The sequence below is a fragment of the Globicephala melas genome, chromosome 18 (assembly GCF_963455315.2).
Source record: "Globicephala melas chromosome 18, mGloMel1.2, whole genome shotgun sequence".
NCBI lineage: Eukaryota > Metazoa > Chordata > Mammalia > Artiodactyla > Delphinidae > Globicephala > Globicephala melas.
The window spans coordinates 69,912,029-69,933,269 of record NC_083331.1 but is presented as its reverse complement, the minus strand read 5'-3'; the positions used below and the strand labels follow the sequence as shown (position 1 = coordinate 69,933,269).

General features: G+C 38.6%; 1 protein-coding gene across 4 annotated transcripts in view; it reads left to right on the top strand.

The window, feature by feature from the left end:
- The window catches only part of FGF14 (fibroblast growth factor 14), a 637,037-nt gene that overhangs the window by 387,445 nt on the left and 228,351 nt on the right, over positions 1-21,241 (top strand). The gene's annotated exons all lie outside the window — the stretch shown is intronic.

The window sequence follows — 21,241 nt, the reverse complement described above, 5'->3', positions numbered from 1 at the left end:
GTTTGTTTTCTCCCATCTGCCTGTGTGATGCTAATTCTGCCCCGAGGCTAGTTCAGTACAGGTTTGCTCTCAACAGTCCTAGAGTCACCTCCTTTCTTGTCCAGCTGAAGCAGAGAAAGTGTCATGTTTAAAAGAGGAAAAAAGGAAAGGGAAGGAGAGAAAAAAAGACAGGAAGGAAGGAAGGAGAGAAGGAGGAAAGAAAATTTGGGGACTTCTCTCTGATCGGTCATCTTAGGTCACTTGCCCCCCCCTCCTCTGGCCAGGTAATCGGATGGGGTTATTGGTTTGGGTTCAGGTAACAAGTCCATTCCTGAGCCTTTAGACCAACTTGGGATCAATCTTCAGAGCGACTTCACAGTGTGGGAGAGTTGGCAAAGATGATGGAGAAGGAACCAGAAATACACTTCACTGAAACTCCCAAATGGCTGTGTTTCAAAAAAGCACTATATATTCATAAACAGGCAAATCTCACCTATGGTGTTACAAGTGACGATAGCGATTACCTTTACGGACGGGGGCTGTGACTGGAAATGGAGCCTGAGGGATTCTCATGGGTGGAGGTTACATGGGTCTGTTCACTTTCTAGCTGTATGTTCATGATTTATATACCCTTCTGTATTAACTATGTTTCTATAAATAGATTAAATATAAACCTTAACTGGGAATAGAAGAGATTATAATGTTATTTATGTAAAATACCTTACATGAAGTATAATGATTGTACTCAAGGTTCCCAAACTATGTACCGAGGCATCCCACGTTGCCACCACAGGCTCATGGTGATGCTGTGTGCAATTTAAAAATTTTGAACAAAACATAACAATATGCCACATCTATTGAACACTATGAACTAGTAGCTTGGGGTCATTGATAGCTTCTGTATTAGATCATGCTGTCTTCCTTTCAGTAATGGCCTAACTTTTTTTTTTAAACATCTTTGTTGGAGTATGATTGCTTTACAATGTTGTGTTAGTTTCTGCTTTATAACAAAGTGAATCAGCTATACATATACATATATCCCCATATCCCCTCCTTCTTGCAACTCCCTCCCACCATCCCTATCCCACCCCTCTAGGTGGTCACAAAGCACCGAGCTGATCTCCCTGTGCTATGAGGCTGCTTCCCACTAACTATCTGTTTTACATTTGGTAGTGTGTATATGTCCATGCCACTCTCTCACTTCATCCCAGCTTACCCTTCCCCATCCCCGTGTCCTCAAGTCCATTCTCTACATCTGCGTCTTTATTCCTGTCCTGCCCCTAGGTTCTTCAGAACCTTTTTTTTTTTAGATTCCATATATATGTGTTAGCATATGATATTTGTTTTTCTCTTTCTGACTTACTTCACTCTGTATGACAGAGTCTGAGTCCGTCCACCTCACTACAAATAACTCTATTTCATTTCTTTTTATGGCTGAGTAATATTCCATTGCATATATGTGCCACATCTTCTTTATCCTTTCATCTGTCGATGGACACTTAGGTTGCTTCCAAGTCCTGGCTATTGTAAATACAGCTGCAATGAACATTGGGGCGCATGTATCATTTTAAATTATGGTTTTCTCAATGTGTATGCCCAGTGGCAGGATTGCTGGGTTGTATGGTAGTTCTATTTGTAGTTTCTTAAGGAACCTCCATACTGTTCTCCATAGTGGCTGTATCAATTTACGTTCCCACCAACAGTACAAGAGGGTTCCCTTTTCTCCACACCCTCTCCAGCATTTATTGTTTGTAGATTTTTTGATGATAGCCATTCTGACTGGTGTGAGGTGATACCTCATTGTAGCTTTGATTTGCATTTCTCTAATGATTAGTGATGTTGAGCATCCTTTCATGTGTTTGTTGGCAATCTGTATATCTTCTTTGGAGAAATGTCTATTTAGGTCTTCTGCCCATTTTTGGGTTGGGTTGTTTGTTTTTTTGATATTGAGCTGCATGAGCTGCTTGTATATTTTTGAGATTAATTCTTTCTCAGTTGCTTCATTTGCAAATATTTTCTCCTGTTCAGAGGGTTGTCTTTTGGTCTTGTTTATCTTTTCCTTGGCTGTGCAGAAGCTTTTAAGTTTCATTAGGTCCCATTTGTTTATTTTTTCTTTTATTACCATTTCTCTAGGAGGTGGGTCAAAAAGGATCTTGCTGTGATTTATGTCATAGAGTGTTCTGCCTATGTTATCCTCTAAGAGTTTTATAATATCTGGCCTTACACTTAGGTCTTTAATCCATTTTGAGTTTATTTTTGTGTATGGTGTAATTTCACATGTAGCTGTCCAGTTTTCCCAGCACCACTTATTGAAGAGGCTGTCTTTTCTCCATTGTATATTCTTGCCTCCTTTATAAAAAATAAGGTGACCATATGTGCATGGGTTTACCTCTGGGCTTTCTGTCCTGTTCCATTGATCTATATTTCTGTTTTCTTTTTTTGCCAGTACCATACTGTCTTGATTACTGTAGCTTTGTAGTATAGTCTGAAGTCTGGGAGCCTGATTCCTCCAGCTCTGTTTTTCTTTCTCAAGATTGCTTTGGCTATTTGAGGTCTTTTGTGTTTCCATACAAATTGTGAATTTTTTTGTTCTAGTTCTGTGAAAAATGCCATTGGTAGTTGATAGGGATTGCATTGAATCTGTAGATTGCTTTGGGTAGTATAGTCATTTTCACAAAGTTGATTCTTCCAATCCAAAAACATGGTATATCTCTCCTTCTGTATCATTTTAATTTCTTTTATCAGTGTCTTATAGTTTTCTGCATACAGGTCTTTTGTCTCCATAGGTAGGTTTATTCCTAGGTATTTTATTCTTTTTGTTGCAGTGCTAAGTGGGAGTGTTACCCTAATTTCTCTTTCAGATTTTTCATCTTTAGTGTATAGGAATGCCAGAGATTTCTGTGCATTAATTTTGTATCCTGTTATTTTACCAAATTCATTGATTAGCTCTAGTAGTTTCCTGGTGGCATCTTTAGGATTCTCTAGGTATAGTATCATGTCATCTGCAAACAGTGACAGTTTTACTTCTTCTTTTCCAATTTGGATTCTCTTTATTTCTTTCTCTTCTCTGATAGCTGTGGCTAAAACTTCTAAAACTGTGTTGAATAATAGTGGTTAGAGTGGACAACCCTGTCTTGGTCCTGATCTCAGAGGAAATGGTTTCAGCTTTTCACCATTGAGTACAGTGTTGGCTGTGGGTTTGTCATATATGGCCTTTATTGTGTTGAGGTAGGTTCCCTCTATGCCCAATTTCTGGAGAGTTTTTAACATAAATGGGTGTTGAATTTTGTCAGAAGCTTTTTCTGCATCTATTGAGATGATCATATGGTTTTTCTCCTTCAGTTTTTTAATATGGTGTATCATGTTGATTGATTTCCATATATTGAAGAATCCTTGCATTTCTGGGATAAACACCACTTGATCATGGTGTATGATCCTTTCACTGTGCTGTTGGATTCTGTTTGCTAATCTTTTGTTGAGGATTTTTGCATCTATATTCATCAGTGATATTGGCCTGTAGTTTTCTTTCTTTCTTACATCTTTGTCTCATTTTGGTATCAGGGTGATGGTGGCCTCATAGAATGAGTTTGGAAGTGTTCCTCCCTCTGCTGTATTTTGGTAGAGTTTGAGAAGAATAGGTGTTAGCTCTTTTGTAAATGTTTGATAGAATTCACCTGTGAAGCCATCTGGTCCAGGACTTTTGCTTGTTGGAAGATTTTTAATCATAGTCTCAACTTTAGTGCTTGTGATTGGTCTGTTTATATTTTCTATTTCTTCCTGGTTCAGTCTCAGAAGGTTGTGCTTTTCTAAGAATTTATCCATTTTTTTCCAGGTTATCCATTTTAATGGCACAGAGTTGCTCGTAGTAATTTCTCATGATCCTTTGTATTTCTGTAGTGTCAGTTGTTACTTCTCCTTTTTCATTTCTAATTATGTTGATTTGAGTCTTCTTGCTTTTTTTCTTGATGAGTCTGGCTAGTGGCTGATCAACTAGCTTTTAGTTTTATTGATCTTTGCTACTGTTTCCTTCATTTCTTTATCATTTATTTCTCATCTGATCATTATGATTTCTTTCCTTCTGCTAACTTTGGTTTTTTTTTTTTGTTCTTCTTTCTCTAATTGCTTTAGGTGTAAGGTTAGGTTGTTTATTTGAGATGTTTCTTGTTTCTTAAGGTAGGATTGTATTGCTGTAAACTTCCCTCTTAGAACTGCTTTTGCTGCATCCCATAGATTTTGGGTTGTCGTGTCTCCATTGTCATTTGTTTCTAGGTAATTTTTGATTTCCTCTTTGATTTCTTCGGTGATCTCTTGGTTATTTATTAGTGGATTGTTTAGCCTCCATGTGTTTGTATTTTTTACATATTATTTCCTGTAATTGATATGTAGTCTCATAGCATTGTGGTTAGAAAAGATACTTGATACTATTTCAATTTTCTTAAATTTACCAAGGCTTGATTTGTGACCCAAGATATGATCTGTCCTGGAGAATGTTCCATGAGCACTTGAGAAGAAAGTGTATTCTGTTGTTTTTGAATGGAATGTCCTATAAATATCAGTTAAGTCCATCTTGTTTAATGTATCATTTAAAGCTTGTGTTTCCTTATTTATTTTCATTTTGGATGATCTGTCCATTGGTGAAAGTGGGGTGTTAAATTCCCCTACTATGATTGTGTTACTGTCGATTTCCTCCTTTATGGCTGTTAGCATTTGCCTTATGTATTGAGGTACTCGTATGTTGGGTGCATAAATATTTGCGGTTGTTATATCTTCTTCTTGGATTGATCCCTTGATCATTACATAGTGTCTTCTTTGTCTCTTGTAATAGTCTTTATTTTAAAGCCTATTTTGTCTGATATGCGAATTGATACTCCAGGTTTCTTTTGATTTCCATTTGCATGGAATATCTTTTTCCATCCCCTCACTTGCAGTCTGTATGTGTCCCTAGGTCTGAAGTGGGTCTCTTGTAGACAGCACATATACGGGTCTTGTTTTTGTATCCATTCAGCCATTCTATGTCTTTTGGTGGGAGCATTTAATCCATTTGCATTTAAGGTAATTATCGATATGTATGTTCCTCTTACCATTTTCATAATTGTTTTGGATTTTGTTATTGTAGGTCTTTTCCTTCTCTTGTGTTTCCTGCCTAAAGAAGTTTCTTCAGCGTTTGTTGTAAAGCTGGTTTGGTGGTGCTGAATTCTCTTAGTTTTTGCTTGTGTGTCAAGGTTTAAATTTCTTTGTCGAATCTGAATGTGATCTTTGCTGGGTAGAGTAATCTTGGTTGTAGGTTTTTCGCTTTCATCACTTTAAATATGTCTTGCCACTCCCTTCTGGCTTGCAGACTTTCTGCTTTAAGATCAGCTGTTAACCTTATGGGGATTCCCTTGTATATTATTTGTTGCCTTTCCCTTGCTGCTTTTCATATTGTTTCTTTGTATTTAATTTTTTTTTTTTTTTTTTTTGCGGTACGCGGGCCTCTCACTGTTGTGGCCTCTCCTGTTGTGGAGCACAGGCTCCGGACGCGCAGGCTCAGCGGCCATGGCTCACAGGCCCACCCATTCCGCGGCATATGGGATCTTCCCAGACCGGGGCACGAACCTGTGTCCCCTGCATCGGCAGGTGGACTCTCAACCACTGCACCATAGGGAAGCCCTCTATTTAATTTTTGATAGTTTGATTAATATGTGTCTTGGCGTGTTTCTCCTTGGATTTATCCTGTATGGGACTCTGCGCTTCCTGAACTTTATTGACTATTTCCTTTCCCATATTAGGAAGTTTTCAACTATAATCTCTTCAAATATTTTCTCAGTCCCTTTCTTTTTCTCTTCTTCTGGAACCCCTATAATTCGAATATTGGTGCGTTTAATGTTGTCCCAGAGGTCTTTGAGACTGTCCTCAATTCTTTTCATTCTTTTTTCTTGATTCTGCTCTGTGGTAGTTATTTCCACTATTTTATCTTCCAGGTCACTTATCCGTTCTTCTGCCTCAGTTATTCTGCTATTGATTCCTTCTAGAGAATTTTAAATTTCATTTATTGTGTTGTTTGTCATTGTTTGTTTGCTCTTTAGTTCTTCCAGGTCCTTGTTAAATGTTTCTTGTATTTTCTCCATTCTATTTCCATGATTTTGGATCATGTTTAGTATCATTACTCTGAATTCTTTTTCAGGTAGACTCCCTATTTCCTCTTCATTTGTTATGAAGGTCTGGTGGGTTTTTATCTTGCTCCTTCATCTGCTGTGTGTTTTTCTGTCTTCCCATTTTGCTTAGCTTACTGTGTTTGGGGTCTCCTTTTCCCTGGCTGCAGGTTCGTAGTTCCTGTTGGTTTTGGTGTCTGCCCCCAGTGGCTTAGTTTGGTTCAGTGGGTTGTGTAGGCTTCCTGGTGGAGGGGACTGGTGCCTGTCTTCTGGTGAGGCTGGATCTTGTCTTTCTGGTGGGCAGGACTGCATCCAGTGGTGTGTTTTGGGGTGTCTGTGACCTTATTATGATTTTAGGCAGCCTCTCTGCTAATGGGTGGGGTTGTGTTCCTGTCTTACTAGTTGTTTGGCGTGCGGTGTCCAGCACTGTAGCTTGCTGGTCATTAAGCTGGGTCTTAGCGGTGAGATGGAGATCTCTGGGAGAGCTTTTGCCATTTGATATTACATGGGGCCAGGAGGTCTCTTGTGGACCAGTGTCCTGAACTCGGCTCTCCCACCTCAGAGGCACAGGCCTGACACCTGGCCGGAGCACCAAGATCCTGCCAGCCGCACAGCTCAGAAGAAAAGGGAGAAAAAAGAAAGAAAGAAAGAATAAAATAAAATAAAATATAAAATAAAGTTATTAAAATAAAAAATTTAGTAAAAATAAAAAAAATTTTAAGTAATAAAAAAAAAGAATGAAAGAAGGAAGAGAGCAACCAAACCAAAAAACAAATCCACCAATGATAACAAGCGCTAAAAACTATACTAAAAAGAAAAAAAAAAAGGACAGGCACAACTCTAGGACAAATGGTAAAAGCGAAGGTGTATAGACAAAATCACACAAAGAAGCATACACATACACACTCACCAAAAGAGAAAAAGGAGATAAATATATATATATATTTTAAAAAAAGGAAGAGAGTAACCAAATCAATAAACAGATCTACCAATGATAATATGCTGTAAATACTAAACTAAGATAAACATAAAACCAGAAACAAATATGATGCAGAAAGCAAACCCCAAGTCTACAGTTGTTCCCAAAGTCCACCACCTCAATTTTGGGATGATTCATTGTCTATTCAGGTATTCCACAGAGGCAGGGTACATCAAGTTGATTGTGGAGCTTTAATCCACTGCTCCTGAGGCTGCTGGGAGAGATTTCCCTTTCTCTTCTTTATTTGCACAGCTCCTGGGGTTTAGCTTTGGATTTGGCCCTGCCTCTGCATGTAAGTCACCTGAGGGCGTCTCTTCTTTGCTCAGACAGGACAGGGTTAAAGTAGCAGCTGATTAGGGGGCTCTGGCTCACTCAGGCCAGGAGCAATGTCCTAGCTTTGAAAACATTTGTTTGTCGGCAGTTGCTTTGATTAAAAACAAGTACTGCATGAAAAAAATCAGTGAGAAACAGGAAATGGGGTGACACAGTGTCTAATTTGATTCTAAGGCTTAAGCAGTTGTGCAGTGCCCAACAGGAGCACCCAAGCCATTGGTCACTGTGGCTATGGAAGAATAAAATTAGAATATGATTCTATTGTTTTTTTCAATTGGCTACCAGATTGTTAGCACATCAATACTTATTAAGTTGTTTGGACTTAATTACTTAATAAATGTAACCATAAGGTATTCTCCTTGGCCTAGAGGGTAGTGAAAAAACTACTGAGACACCTAAGAGTGCTATGAATTGAGAAAATTTGGGAATCATTGGATTATGCGATATTTGGATAATTGGCCAATTGGCCTCCACTGTGTGACTTCTGTATGTATAGTCAAGTCAACAGTTAATGAAGTAAGAAAAATCAGTGATGTGCTGTATAAGTTTCTGCTTTCTAAAGCGGAGCATATTTAATAGATGAAACATTTTTTTAATAACCCACGTTCCTTGTTCTAAATGCCAAACATTCCTCCGAAATTTAATGCAGGTTTCGGGTGCTTCACCACAGAACCAGGCTGTATGTGGTAGGCCTTTGGGCCCAAACATGGCTTTGGGGAGCTATTGACATAGGTATATATATTTTTATATTTATATCTGGGCTGATATTATCAGTTCTCTACTTCCTCTAACTGGCTTTTGTTTCCCTGTCAGAAGAACAGGATAGAGGAATGGAAGGGTCATTGGCTTTCGATGGGGCCTGTACTAGGATTCTGCTTCTGACACTAGCCTTTCAATTTTAGTAAGTTGCCCTTCTGAAGCACAGCATCTTTACTGTAAAAGAAGGCCAAGCAGGCCTATGTTTCAAAGTGAAAGGCTTTGCATGAAGCCTGGTACGTGGCAGACATTTAAGAAGCCATCAGTGCAAACTATTTATAATAATATAGCTACCCTGTGTCCGACCTCTGCTCAATCCCGTGGAGGCTAAAACTATGATGAAGACACTACTCTGTCTTTCAGATGCCAAAACAGGTAATAAAGGCGGCTGGGGTGTGGTTCAGTAATTAAGGCAGGAAGCGGAGGATGGTCGAATGGAGGCTTTGAATGCAGTGAGAACAGAAGAGAATGATTTCTGAATGGAGAACAGTCCTTGGAGGAGAAGTGGCCTCCAAGGCTGGGGTTGGAGGCATGAGTGGATTTCACCAGGCGGAGGTGGGATCCATTCGCCCGAGATGGAGGGGAGAGGGTTAGCTGGGCCCGAGGCTGAGGGTGGGCAGGTGTGAAAAGCAGGGCGAACCCTGCCACACCCCTGCTCTGCTGAAGTAGCTGGTGTGGAGCAGATGATGCCGGGAGGGGTAGGAAGGTGGAGAAGAGTGACTTGAAATGAGGCTGGGAACACAGCTGGAGCCAGATGGGGGTGGATATTAATGATGATTTTCTGGAGCTTGGGTTTCATTCTGTAGTTGAGGATTTGAAGCAGAGCTGGGGGCACTCCCTCACTCTCTCGTGCTCTCACGGCTGTCTCTTGCTTTCTCTTTTTCTGTATTTTGGGCTTGTTTCCCTGACACTTCTGCATTTCTCTGCTTTTACCTCAAGAACTTTGGCCTGTTTACTCATCGGCACTCAGCGAGAAATCTGTTATTCCTGGTCTGGGCCTGGACGTACATTCTCTCAACAGGAGTATGTTAAATATCTTATAGTACCTTATTTGGGCTTTTGGCTTGAGAATTAGGAAAAAAAAATTGTTTTTGTGGTACTAGTTGCTGTTCATCTTTTTTTTTTCCTTTTTGTTGTCCGTGGGATTGTTTTTTAACCACTGAGTCAGAAGACTTTATCATCAGGGCTGCCGTGGATGGCTATTCAGGGTCTGGAATGCATGACTCCAAGAGGGATTATTCTTATGAATATGATGGGAATAGTGCCCCCTGGAGTTGCGATATATTGCGGCTCTGTTTCAGATAGTTGAGGTATATTGTTTTCGGGTAATTGATATTTTAAAATATTTTTAGGCAGCATTGCAGTGTCATATGTGGACTCCGCAGTCATTAAAGCTAGTTTATATTCATGAACTTTAAATGCTTGGTGTATCTGATTGCAGTCTCACATGAGAGACGTGCTGCATAGTACACTTTAAAGGCACACATTCTTGGGGAGTTCTGGCTCTGCCATTTGTTAGCTGTGTGACCTGGAACAAGTTGCTTCACCTTTTGGAGTCTCAACATCCTCATCTGTAAAACAGAGAAAAGAATACCTAACTCTGAAAGTTCTTGTGAAGATTAGGAACTGTGTATGAGTCCTGAGAGTGTGTCCAAAGAGTGAATCTTCAAGTGGTAACTATTCTACTACTTTGAGAACTTGACAGGCACATGATTTATTAGCTAGATTGTAGGGTTGTCAACAGCATGCAGTGATTATAATGATTCAGTGATTGTAACAATACTGAATGAGATTTTTTTTAATAATGGTAAGTAAAAATAAAAATTCAGACCTTTAACAGGATAGCTAAGGAAGTAATTATAACAGTAATTAGCAAATGAATTGAGCATCAGCTACCACCAAATTGTGACTTCTGTATCAAGAATAAAAGAGAGGGGCTTCCCTGGTGGCGCAGTGGTTGAGAGTCCGCCTGCCGATGCAGGGGACACGGGTTCGTGCCCCGGTCCGGGAAGATCCCACATGCCGCGGAGCGGCTGGGCCCGTGAGCCATGGCCGCTGAGCCTGCGCGTCCGGAGCCTGTGCTCCGCAATGGGAGAGGCCACAACAGTGAGAGGCCCGCGTACCGCAAAAAAAAAAAAAAAAAAGAATAAAAGAGAGAGTAAAATAATTAGTGTGGCAAAGGAGACTATCTCCAAGCCAAATGCATTATTTCATACAGTATTTATCTTTGTAAATGATGTTAAAGTTTTCCTTTGAGAGAATGGCTATATTTTATTTAAAGGTATTAGAAGGTTTCCATGACCACAACCTCTGGAGGAAGGGGATAACTTTTTCTAAACGTGCATATGTATTATTCAGTTCACATTACATACCAAACCAGCTGGTCAAATGCTTTCTCAAGAACTTTAAAAACAGAAATAAAGAAGGTAAAATTAAATGCATTTTTTGGTGTGTTCCATCAGCTAGAGATAGTATGCATAAGAGAGGTGAAGGTAGTTTTCCCATTTTAAACGGAGAGAAACTATGGTGCTAAAGGGTCATTTGTCCAACCCACCTAGCAAGTCAACAATATTTCTGAAAATCAATATCAGATCTCCAGTTAACAGTTTTCTTTGCCAAAGCCTATCCATCAGATCCGCTGTTCCTCAATACAACTGAACATTCCCCCAGCAAAAGAATCCCTAGGCCATTATTCTTGGGTTTGGCTTACCCTGCTCCCCCAAGAGAAAAAAAATCTTTTAAAGACAGACATTATCGATAAGATGGAAATGAGTAATGAGGGTGAAAGGAGAATTTCTTTCTCTTCTGGAAGTGTGAAAAGAGAAAGCTGGATTCAGTGGCCCCTCAGGGCACTTTTACTCCTAAACATTTTGAAATTAGGGAAGAATTTGAAGGGAGTCAATGCTATAGATGAAGCAAGTATAACATACTGTGGCTTCCGAGTTCTGCCTTCCTTATGAAGCCACTTTATAATGGAAAGTAACTTTCGTGTTAGACCCTCTCGACAAAGCATCACTCCTCCCAGACTAAAAGTGCTACGTAGCTTTAAAAACACTCAAATCAATTAAAATTTAATTTTGCATCGAGAATTTCCGTACCCCCATTAGGTAGCTAGAGACATCACTGCGGAAAACTATAAAATCGTTGTTTTGTGATTTTTCTCATCGAGGATTCCAGTACCTGCGTATTTGATTGATTGCCAAGTCCTTAAATGTCACTCAGAGGATCCTCTAGGCAGAGAAAATCACAAGAGAATCTCAAAAATGGTTTTGCACGAACGGCCATAGGCAAAGTGTAAAATATAGGGTGTACAGGGGGAATTACTTTCAAAAATATACTGGGAACATGTTGCATTGAAGAAATGTTCTCTGGATGTGATGAAGATAGAAAGAAAGCATTTGAGTTCAAGGTCTGTGTCTCCCATGTATCATGCCTTAAGAGTTGACAAATTAGTAGCTTCTGTGAGCCTCGGTTCCCTCCTCTTCAAAATATGAGACCCAAATGTGGTCCCCTAGAATTGACAGCCAATGGAGCCAATTAGAAAAAGCTGTTATATGATATTTATTTTGTCTTTTGAACAAAAGACAGTCAAGGGAGATTAAGAGACTGTTATGAGGCAAATAACAATAAAACCAGAAGAAAGAGCACCCATAACAATGACTGTAACATGATGAACAATGAAAAACAGAATGCTTCATTTTGGCCCTTTGAGGTCACTCTTTCCCAGGATGTGGGGGGTTCTGTGCTCTAGGACAAAGGAACAACCTTCTGCCCAAACCCTATTTCATTCCCCAGTTATCACAACTCAGTGCCTTTTTCTCCTTTGTACCTAACTGAATGCCGCTTTTCTACTCTAGGCAGAAAGTCTTACACGTAAAAACTAACATAAGCCAAAATTTAAAATAGGTGGAAATATGCCAGTTTTGAGTTTAATTTAGGGTGAAAATAATAATAAAAAGTCATGTGGACTTAGTGTGTGTAGTGGCATAAGGAATGAAGAGGAGGCACCATGAGCTGATTGCTTAGGATTCCACAAAGGACTGATCTAAACTCCTCCTCCTTTGCTGTGTTGGAAAAGCATATTTACAAAGCACCAGAGAACTTCCAAAGCAGTGGATTTACTGATGACTGTCCAAATGAGGGCAGCCAGAAACACTAAGCTATACCATTTCTTATCCTTCAGCCAGAGTCACAGGACCAGATAAATGTGTTATTATTAACTTACCAATACTTTATAAGTGCCAACTATGAGCCATGTATTGGGTAAATGTCGTTAAAAAGACCGACCCAGTGCGTCTGTTTACAAAGGAGGATCCACGAATGTCTCCAAACATGGAGCCCTTTGGCCAACTATCCGCCCTCTCTTCCATCAGCAGTTCTTTTACCTGTCGGGTGGTGAGTTCTGTGGTAACTTAATTCTAGGTATGTCCTTCTCTTTTGTCCAGACCAAGGGGATCCTCAGTTGAAAGTGTGGATGGAAAGCAACTTGGCTTTAGAAATCCATTTCCTGAAAGTACCTTCCCATTACCACTTTCAAATTCCCAGCTCTGTTCAGCTCAAACAATGCTCAGATCATAAAAAGTCTGCTAATGGAATGAATGAATGAATGCTTAAAGAATGAATGAGAAGAGAGATAAAGGAGCGGGGTGGCAGGGAACTTCATTTAGCAGCTGTATGCTCTGACCCTTTTGCCTTTGGGGTATTCTTAAATATAAAATACTAGAAAGCTTAAGCTGTGAGGCCTTCATCAAGATTTTGTGTTCAGATCTTAAATAAGTTCATCTGTACCATTTTTCTAGATTCCACATATATGTGTTAATATACGATATTTGTTTTTCTCCTTCTGACTTACTTTACTCTGTATGACAGTCTCTAGGTCCATCCATGTCTCTGGCAAATGGCACAATTTCGTTCCTTCTTATGGCTGAGTAATATTCCATTGTACATATGTACCACATCTTCATTATCCATTCCTCTGCTGATGGAAATTTAGGTTGCTTCCATGTCCTGGCTTTGTAGATAGCGCTGCAATGAACATTGGATGCATGTATCTTTTTGAATTATGGTTTTTTCCAGGTATATGCCCAGGAGTGGGATTGCTGGGTCATATGGTAGTTCTATTTTTAGTTTTTTAAGGAACCTCCATACTGTTCTCCATAGTGACTGTATCAATTTACATTCCCACCAACAGTGCAAGAGGGTTCCCTTTTCTCCACACCCTCTCCAGCATTTATTGTTTGTAGATATTTTGATGATGGCCATTGTGACCGGTGTGAGGCGATTCCTCATTGTAGTTTTGATTTGCATTTCTCTAATAATTAGTGATGTTGAGCATCTTTTCATGTGTTTGTTGGCCATCTGTATGTCTTCTTTGGTAAAATGTCTATTTAGGTCTTCTGCCCACTTTTTCATTGGGTTGTTTGTTTCTTTGTTACTGAGCTGCATGAGCTGTTTGTATATTTTGGAGATTAATCCCTAGTCAGTTGCTTTGTTTGCAGATATTTTCTCCCATTGTCCTTTTGTTTTGTTTATGGTTTCCTTTGCTGTGAAAAGCTTTTAAGTTTCATTAAGTCCCATTTGTTTATTTTTGTTTTATTTTTATTACTCTAGGAGGTGGGTCAAAAAAGATCTTACTGTGATTTATGTCAAAGAGCGTTTTGCCTATGTTTTCCTCTAAGAGCTTTATAGTGTCCAGCCTTACATTTAGGTCTTTAATCCATTTTGACTTTATCTTTGTGTATGGTGTTACCAAGAGGGGAAGGAGGGTGGTGGCATGGATTGGGAGATTGGGACTGACATATATACGCTACTGTGTATAAAATAGATAACTAATGAGAACAGACTGTGTAGCACAGGGAACTCTACTCAGTGCTCTGCGGTGACCTAAATGGGAAGGAAATTCAAGGAAGAGGGGATATATGTATATGTGTGGCTGATTCACTTTGCTGTAGAGCAGAAACTAACATAACACTTTAAAGCAGCTATACTCCAATTTAAAAAAAATGTGTGCAATGGCTGTTATAAGAAAACAGCGTTTAGTACATCCGACAGTTAAAATGTTATGCTACAGTTTGGTAGGTTAGAAAAAATATTTGAAGGAACATTGTTCAGCCTTCTTGTCAGATTTATGACAACGCTCCTAATAAATTACGCATAGCCATTACATCACAATTTCACCTTTATTCACTTACATTCATTCATCTTCATTTCTGAGACAATATTTATCTACTTATTGCTGCACTTTCACTTGTTTGAATAACAGAAATTGGTTGTAGTATGCAATCAATGAGAGTTTCCCCTCCAAGTCATCAATCTTAGCTAATAAAATGCAGACAGTCATTTTAAAAAATATCTTAAAATGCTGGCAGAGTCACAAACTCACAGTCTGATCATTGACCCAGTGACCCATCTTCACTACAATCGTAGGTGAGCTTCAAATTCAGAAAAAGTTGTTCTCTTCTGTCACCTGTGTGCTCAAGGCATCACCCCATCTTATCATAAGAGCATTAATTTATCAGATTTCCTCTCCTTCTAATTAGGCAGCAGGTGTTTATTGGGCTCTTAATGTATCTAAGGCTTAGATATGTTAAGATTACATAAGATACATAGATACCATAGATAACATAGATACCATAGATAACATATCTAAGGCTTAGATATGTTAAGATACATAGATACCATAGATAACATATCTAAGGCTTAGATATGTTTAGATTGCATAAGATACAAAATTTTGATACATAGATAGATTTTGTAGAGGATTCAAAAGCAATACAAAGACTTCATGACCAAGACGTGGTCTCGCCCCCAAAGACAGTATCAAGAGAAGGTAAAGCACAGGTACGTGAACAATTCCATGTTCAGGGTCTTAAAGAAACAACCTTAATTTAGAAGAAGCTATGAAAGGAGAGCATTTAAAGAACGGATCTGCTTACTTAATGACTTCTAGTGTTTCCATTGTTTTTCTTGCAGTTTGAGTTATTCACAAGAAGTTCCTCCCACACAACATAAAAGTTCATACCGCATGACCTTGAAATGATCATGCTTTGCCTCCACTGCAGAAACTGATATTGACACACATTTTAACTTCAGCATGGTCGGAGGGGAAACATCATGAAAACAGCCAAGGAAAATATAGAACAGCAGTTCTCAAACTCAATGTGTACAAGTCTTATCTGGGAGTAGTTAAAAATCCCTCTGGGTGTTCCCATTCAATAGAAGAGGCTATTCAGTCCTCAGATATTCTATGTGATTCAGTAGGTCTGGGATGAACATTGGAAATGTGAGTCTTAAGGTTCATGCTGTGTGACTTGGATGCAGGAAACGCACGGCCACACACTGAGATGCTCTGCTAGAGAAAAACCAAGTGAAAGTCACACAAGTGCGAGGTTGGTGCCCTTTTTCAGAGAACTAAATGTTACAGCATTGTGTTGATGCTTGGTGTTCTTAATCAAAGATGGGGTTAGTTAGCTGTTAATTTGAGTTTAAGCTGACTAACCAAACTCTTACATTCCTAGAATAAATAATTTTCTCAGGCATTCCTTTAAGCTTACTTTCTTTTTTAAAATTTTGAAATTTTATTTATTTTATATTATTTAAAATTTTATTTAATAAAATTAAATTTTATTTTTTCCAGCTTTACTATAGGCATATAGCATATGTAAGTTTAAGGTGTACAGCATAATGATTTGCACGCATATTGTATTGCAAGATGATTACTACAATAAGGTTAGTTAACACTGCCATCACTTTACATAACTGCCCTTGTGTGTGTGTTGGGAGGGTGGTAACTTTTAAGATCTACTCTCTTGATCCAGCAATCCCATTTCTGGGTATATATCTGAAGGAAATGAAACCATTATCTCAAAGAGGTATCTGTACTCCCATGTTCATTGCAGCATTATTCACAATACCAAGGTTCAGAAACATTATCTAAGGGCTGTGGATCGATACTTGGATAAAGAAAATGTGGTATATATACACAATGGAATATTATTCAGCCTTAAGAAGAAAGAACTTCTGCCATTTGTGACAACATAGATGGACCTGGAGGGGATTATGTTGAGTGAAATAAGCCAGACACAGAAAGACAGATACTGCATGGTATCACTTACATTTGGAATCTACAAAAAACATGAAAACAAAAAACAAAGAGAGTCAAACTCATAGAAACAGAGTAGAAGAATGGTTGCCAGGGTCTGGTGAGTTGGGGGGTGGTTAAACAGAGGTTGGTAAAGGGGTACAAAATTTCAATGATAAAAAAATAAGGCCTGAGGATCTAATGTATAATATGGTGACTATAGTTGACAATACTGCACTGTATAATTGAAATTTGCTAAGAGAATAAAACTTAAATGTTCTCACCAAAGAAGGGGCAAATATGTGAGGTGATAATTGTGTTAATTAACTCAGGGGAGGGAAATCCTTTCACAGTGTATACATATGTCAAATCATCGTGTTGTAGACTTTAAATACCTTACAATTTTAATTATCAGTCATACCTCAATAAAGCTGGGGGAAAGAAAAGATCTACTCTCTTAACAACTTTCTGGTGTAAAATAATTGTTCATTATAGTCACCATGCTGTACATTAGATCCCAGAATATAAAGCTTAACGCTGGAAGTCTGTACCCTTTGGCCAGCATCTCCCCATATCCCCCAACCCCCTGACAACTATCCTTTTACTGTTTATTTCTTTGAGTCCTTCAGCCCCTTATCTGAGCAGACTTCCTGATGCAATTTGCAAACAATGACCAACTGTCTCATGATCCTTCTGTATTTATTCCCTAGGATGGTCCTAACAAAGTACCACAGACTGGGTGGCTTAAACACTAAAAATTCATTATCTCACAGTCCTGGAGTCTAGAAATCCGAATTCAAGGCACTGGCAGGGCTATTCTCTTTCCTTTCCTGCGTGGAGACTTCTTCCTTGTCTCTTCTGGAGGCAGCTGCTGGAGGTACCTGTTGATCAGTGGTATCCCTTGTCTTGAAAGTCACCCCTCAATCTACCTTCATTTTCACATGATGCTCTGCTTGAGTACATCATGTCTGTCTCTGTGTCCCAATGTCCCTTTTTTATAAGGGTGCCAGCTGAGATTCTTAAAAGAACTTACATATACCTCTCAGAATTTTCACCTTTAACTCAAATATTTGGAGCTTCAATTACCAATCCTATTCAATGAATATTTATTCAAATTGTATTATACACCAGGCAGAGAGCTTGGAAGTCATGATAGAAGAGAGAGATGGATGAGGCATGATTCGAATTCTCCAGGAGCTTCCAAATCTAGTGAAGAAGGAAAGAAGTACACACATAACTATAGTGCAAGAAAGAGTAAATGTCAAAATGAAATATAAAAAAAACACTAAGAAGAAAGTGATGGGTTTTGCCTGGAGAAATCAGAGAAACTTGCTTGTAGAACTTAACCTGAGCTTTGAAAGATAAACAAGGTTTCAACAGTTGGGAGTTAGAAGAAGGAAACTGAGTTGAAATAACATCTTAGCACATACAGAGATGCGAAAATATAGTGTGTATTGAGGGAAATACAAGTTGTCTAATGAGATGGATATGAGACTAGAACAGTACTATAGAACCAACTCAGGAAGAGCATTCAGCATCATACAGAGACTGTCAATGCCCTTCAGCAAAGACCTCCAGGAAAACACCTTAAATGAATAAGTTGTGTTATTATACTTTGCATTCAGAGAGGACACACACTGTGGGGAACTGTGGGCGTCTTGGTAGGAGGATGCTGGAAGCAACCTATTACAGGGTTTGGAGTTTGGCTGGGTGCTTTGGGGGAGGGTCTAAGCAATGGGGGGTATGCTATGGATGGGATGCTGTCAGAAAGTGGGAGCAAGTCTGTGGTCGCATATCTCAATAAGCCTGATCTACAGGAAGGGGAGACTTGAGTGAGGATAGAGCTGCAATTGTAAAGCAGTAGCAGAGGCTCATTTGGTCCAAGAGAGGCTGTTTGGTATTTTTTGGGTGGCGCAGTGACCTTGCTTTTGTGAGTGCTTAGGCAAAATTGTGAGGTACCCTTGCTTTGTTTCATCGTGTTATGGTTTCAGAGTACCTTTATCAGAGGTGGGTGTTCTGTGAGATTATTTATGCACAAGAGATACTGTGGCTGAGCTCTGAGTGCCAGGCTGGCTTCTAAGTATCAGGGATGCTCTTCTTTTCTTTGTCAATGCTTATCCTAGTATTCTGCAGGAAGCACCTCATTTTGTGTATTGCCAACCTCCCAGATGCAGAACATGCTTTAGGGAAGTTCTCCATTTTTCTGAGAGCTGGGTAGAAAGAAGACATCATTCCCAGCTCGTAGGTTTTCAAGTGAGAGTTGTTTTGAGATGTTAACAGGTTTGCCCTGTGCATGGTTTTATCTATTATATTTTAATTCATGATTCTGGACCTAGTTGGCACTTCTAGCCTATGTCCTTTGCCAATATTTTTTCTTGTTATAGTTGGATGGTTGGAGGGAAATGACGCCCTGTGAACATACATATAGTTGTATATGATATGGATTAAGGGGTTGAAATGATTTCCCTAAGCTGTGCCTCACATCCATTCCTACTTTAGAACTGAGTCTCATATGAATTTGCATCTAAACAACGGTAGGCCTGTGTAAATACATAAAGATCACCGATGGGGAATGGTTATCTGGTTATGAAACAATGAGATTGAGGAAACGGGGGAGCTCAAAATCATAACAGGCAAAAACCTGCATGTGAGTCACCTGGAGATCATGTTAAAATTCAGATTCTGATTTGTTAGGTTGGATAAGGTCAAGCTGCTGTGTTTCTAACAAGTCACCAAGTGATGCCAGTGCTACTGGTCTGGGGACCACAGTTTCAGTAGCAGGACTCAGTTTGTCTGCACTTACTTAGTTTTTTGACCATTTAATAGTCTACGAGCTCTCATTCAGTTTCTCCTATGGTTCTGTATTTTCTTTCTTCTCTCATTTCCACTACCTGTGTCTAACATGTACAGTCTCTCTTTGTTCTTTTCTTCCAGCCTCACCTCTACTTTCTTTGCCTCAAAAGGACAACCTTAGTAAATCCATTTACTTTTGTACTTCATTTAAAAAGCAAAACTAGGTTTTGAAATTAGTCAAGCTAGATACAGCATTCAGGGGATATTGATTCATACCTCTTTTGTTTATATTTTGTTTTGCCTTATAAATCTCATCTCTAAATGCAAATTTGAGTCTCCGGAAGGAAACACTGGGAAATGCAGGGCCTTCTTAGGGTTCAGTATCTTCTTTATAGCTTGGAAACCATCTACACTCATGAAGCAGATTCTTGATTATATTCCCACATGTTACCTTGATTATCCTGAATATATTGATTACATTTAGCTATGGTCTCATTAGTCTCACAATTAAATGTGTCACTGTAGCAAGACTTTAATTTTCTATATCTAAAATGAAATAATAAAATGTATAAGGGAGAGAGAGATTGAGAGAGAGAAAGGAGAAGGGAGAGGAGGGAAGGGAAGGGAATAGAAAGGAAGAGAAAACAACAAGAACAAGAACAAAAGAAGAATATTTTGTCTCTTTTTCTCCTTGACTGGGAGCATCTCAGCAGCTGTGCCACTTACTATTATCAGATTATGGACAAGTTATCTTCTCATTCTTAATTTCCTTATCTATGAAGTGGAATAATAGTATATGGTTTGCATGTTTATTTTAAAGATAAAATTTTTAAATGCACAAAATACCATCCCATGTTTAGCATAGTAGGCACCTCATAAATGTTGACTGGATTTAATTAAATAAATTGTGTCAAATTTATGAAGCACAAGTTATCAAATAAAGTGGAGCAGTTGCATTAACATAATAAAACTCTATGATGTAAGTAGTAGATTTGTTATGTTGGCCATTGTCAAATATTTGATAGGCAATTCGAAGAAATTTAATATGACATATTATTCTCTTTCAGGTATTAAGTAATTTAAAGAAGAACCAAAAAAGGACTAGAGTAGTCTGGTTGATTAACGGTATTATCGACAACAATAATGATAAATGAATAGTGACGATGATGCACCATTCTGCTGTGAGGGCAGGGCACATACTTATCAGTTGAATTCCAAATTGTAATTCTTACTAAAATCCTTATTATTATTTGAGGATGATGTCAAATTGTGTGTTGGTGAAATCTGGAGGCTTGAAATTGACAAATGTGAAAACCAACAAGCTTGAGCATTCATAAAAAGATGATTAAATGTTGACATCCTTCTCTTTTGAAGAAATAGGGCACATTCATCTCCTTGGGAATAGTCGAATTCTTCTCCTCCATCCCTTAATGCTTCCAGTTTCCTAGACCCCCCTTGAATATATACAGGCAATAATTTGCTTATCAACATAATGTGTGAAATTGTTCAATTAACAGATTATAATTGGGTACTGGGAAAACTGAGAAAATGGAATTAAATTCCTTCTCTTCCTGTTTCCGCTGCCATGGTCTATGCTTGGACTTTCCTCACTCTCTTCTTAGGCTAGTCAAGCCTCTTAACTTGTACTATAATAATATCTCTTTACTAGTCTAACTATGTTCTAATAATACCTCTTTACTAGTAATACCTCTTTGCTAGTCTGTGTTCTACAGCATGCATCTGATTATATTAACATGATTATTTGGCCACAAACCTTGGGCAGTTACGCATTTTTTTCTTAATGAAAAACAATGGTCTGAGCCTGAGCTATAAGATCTTCTGTGATATGATCTTGAATCTGTTTATCCTACTATATTCCTTTTGTAGCTTTTTTCTCTTTGTTTTGTCAAAAATCTATGCTGTTGCTCTAGCTATTCTCTTCAGTTAGAATACTCATGCTTCACTCCCACTTTAACTGGGTAGATATTTGTTTGGTCTTGTTTTGTTTTGTTTTAATTTATTTCATTGAAGTGTAGTTGATTTACAATGTTGTATTAATTTCTATTGTACAGCAAAGTGACTCAGTTATACATACATACATATATATATATATATATATATACACACATCCTTTTTCATATTCTTTTCCATTATGGTTTATCCCAGGATACTGAATATAGTTCTCTGGGC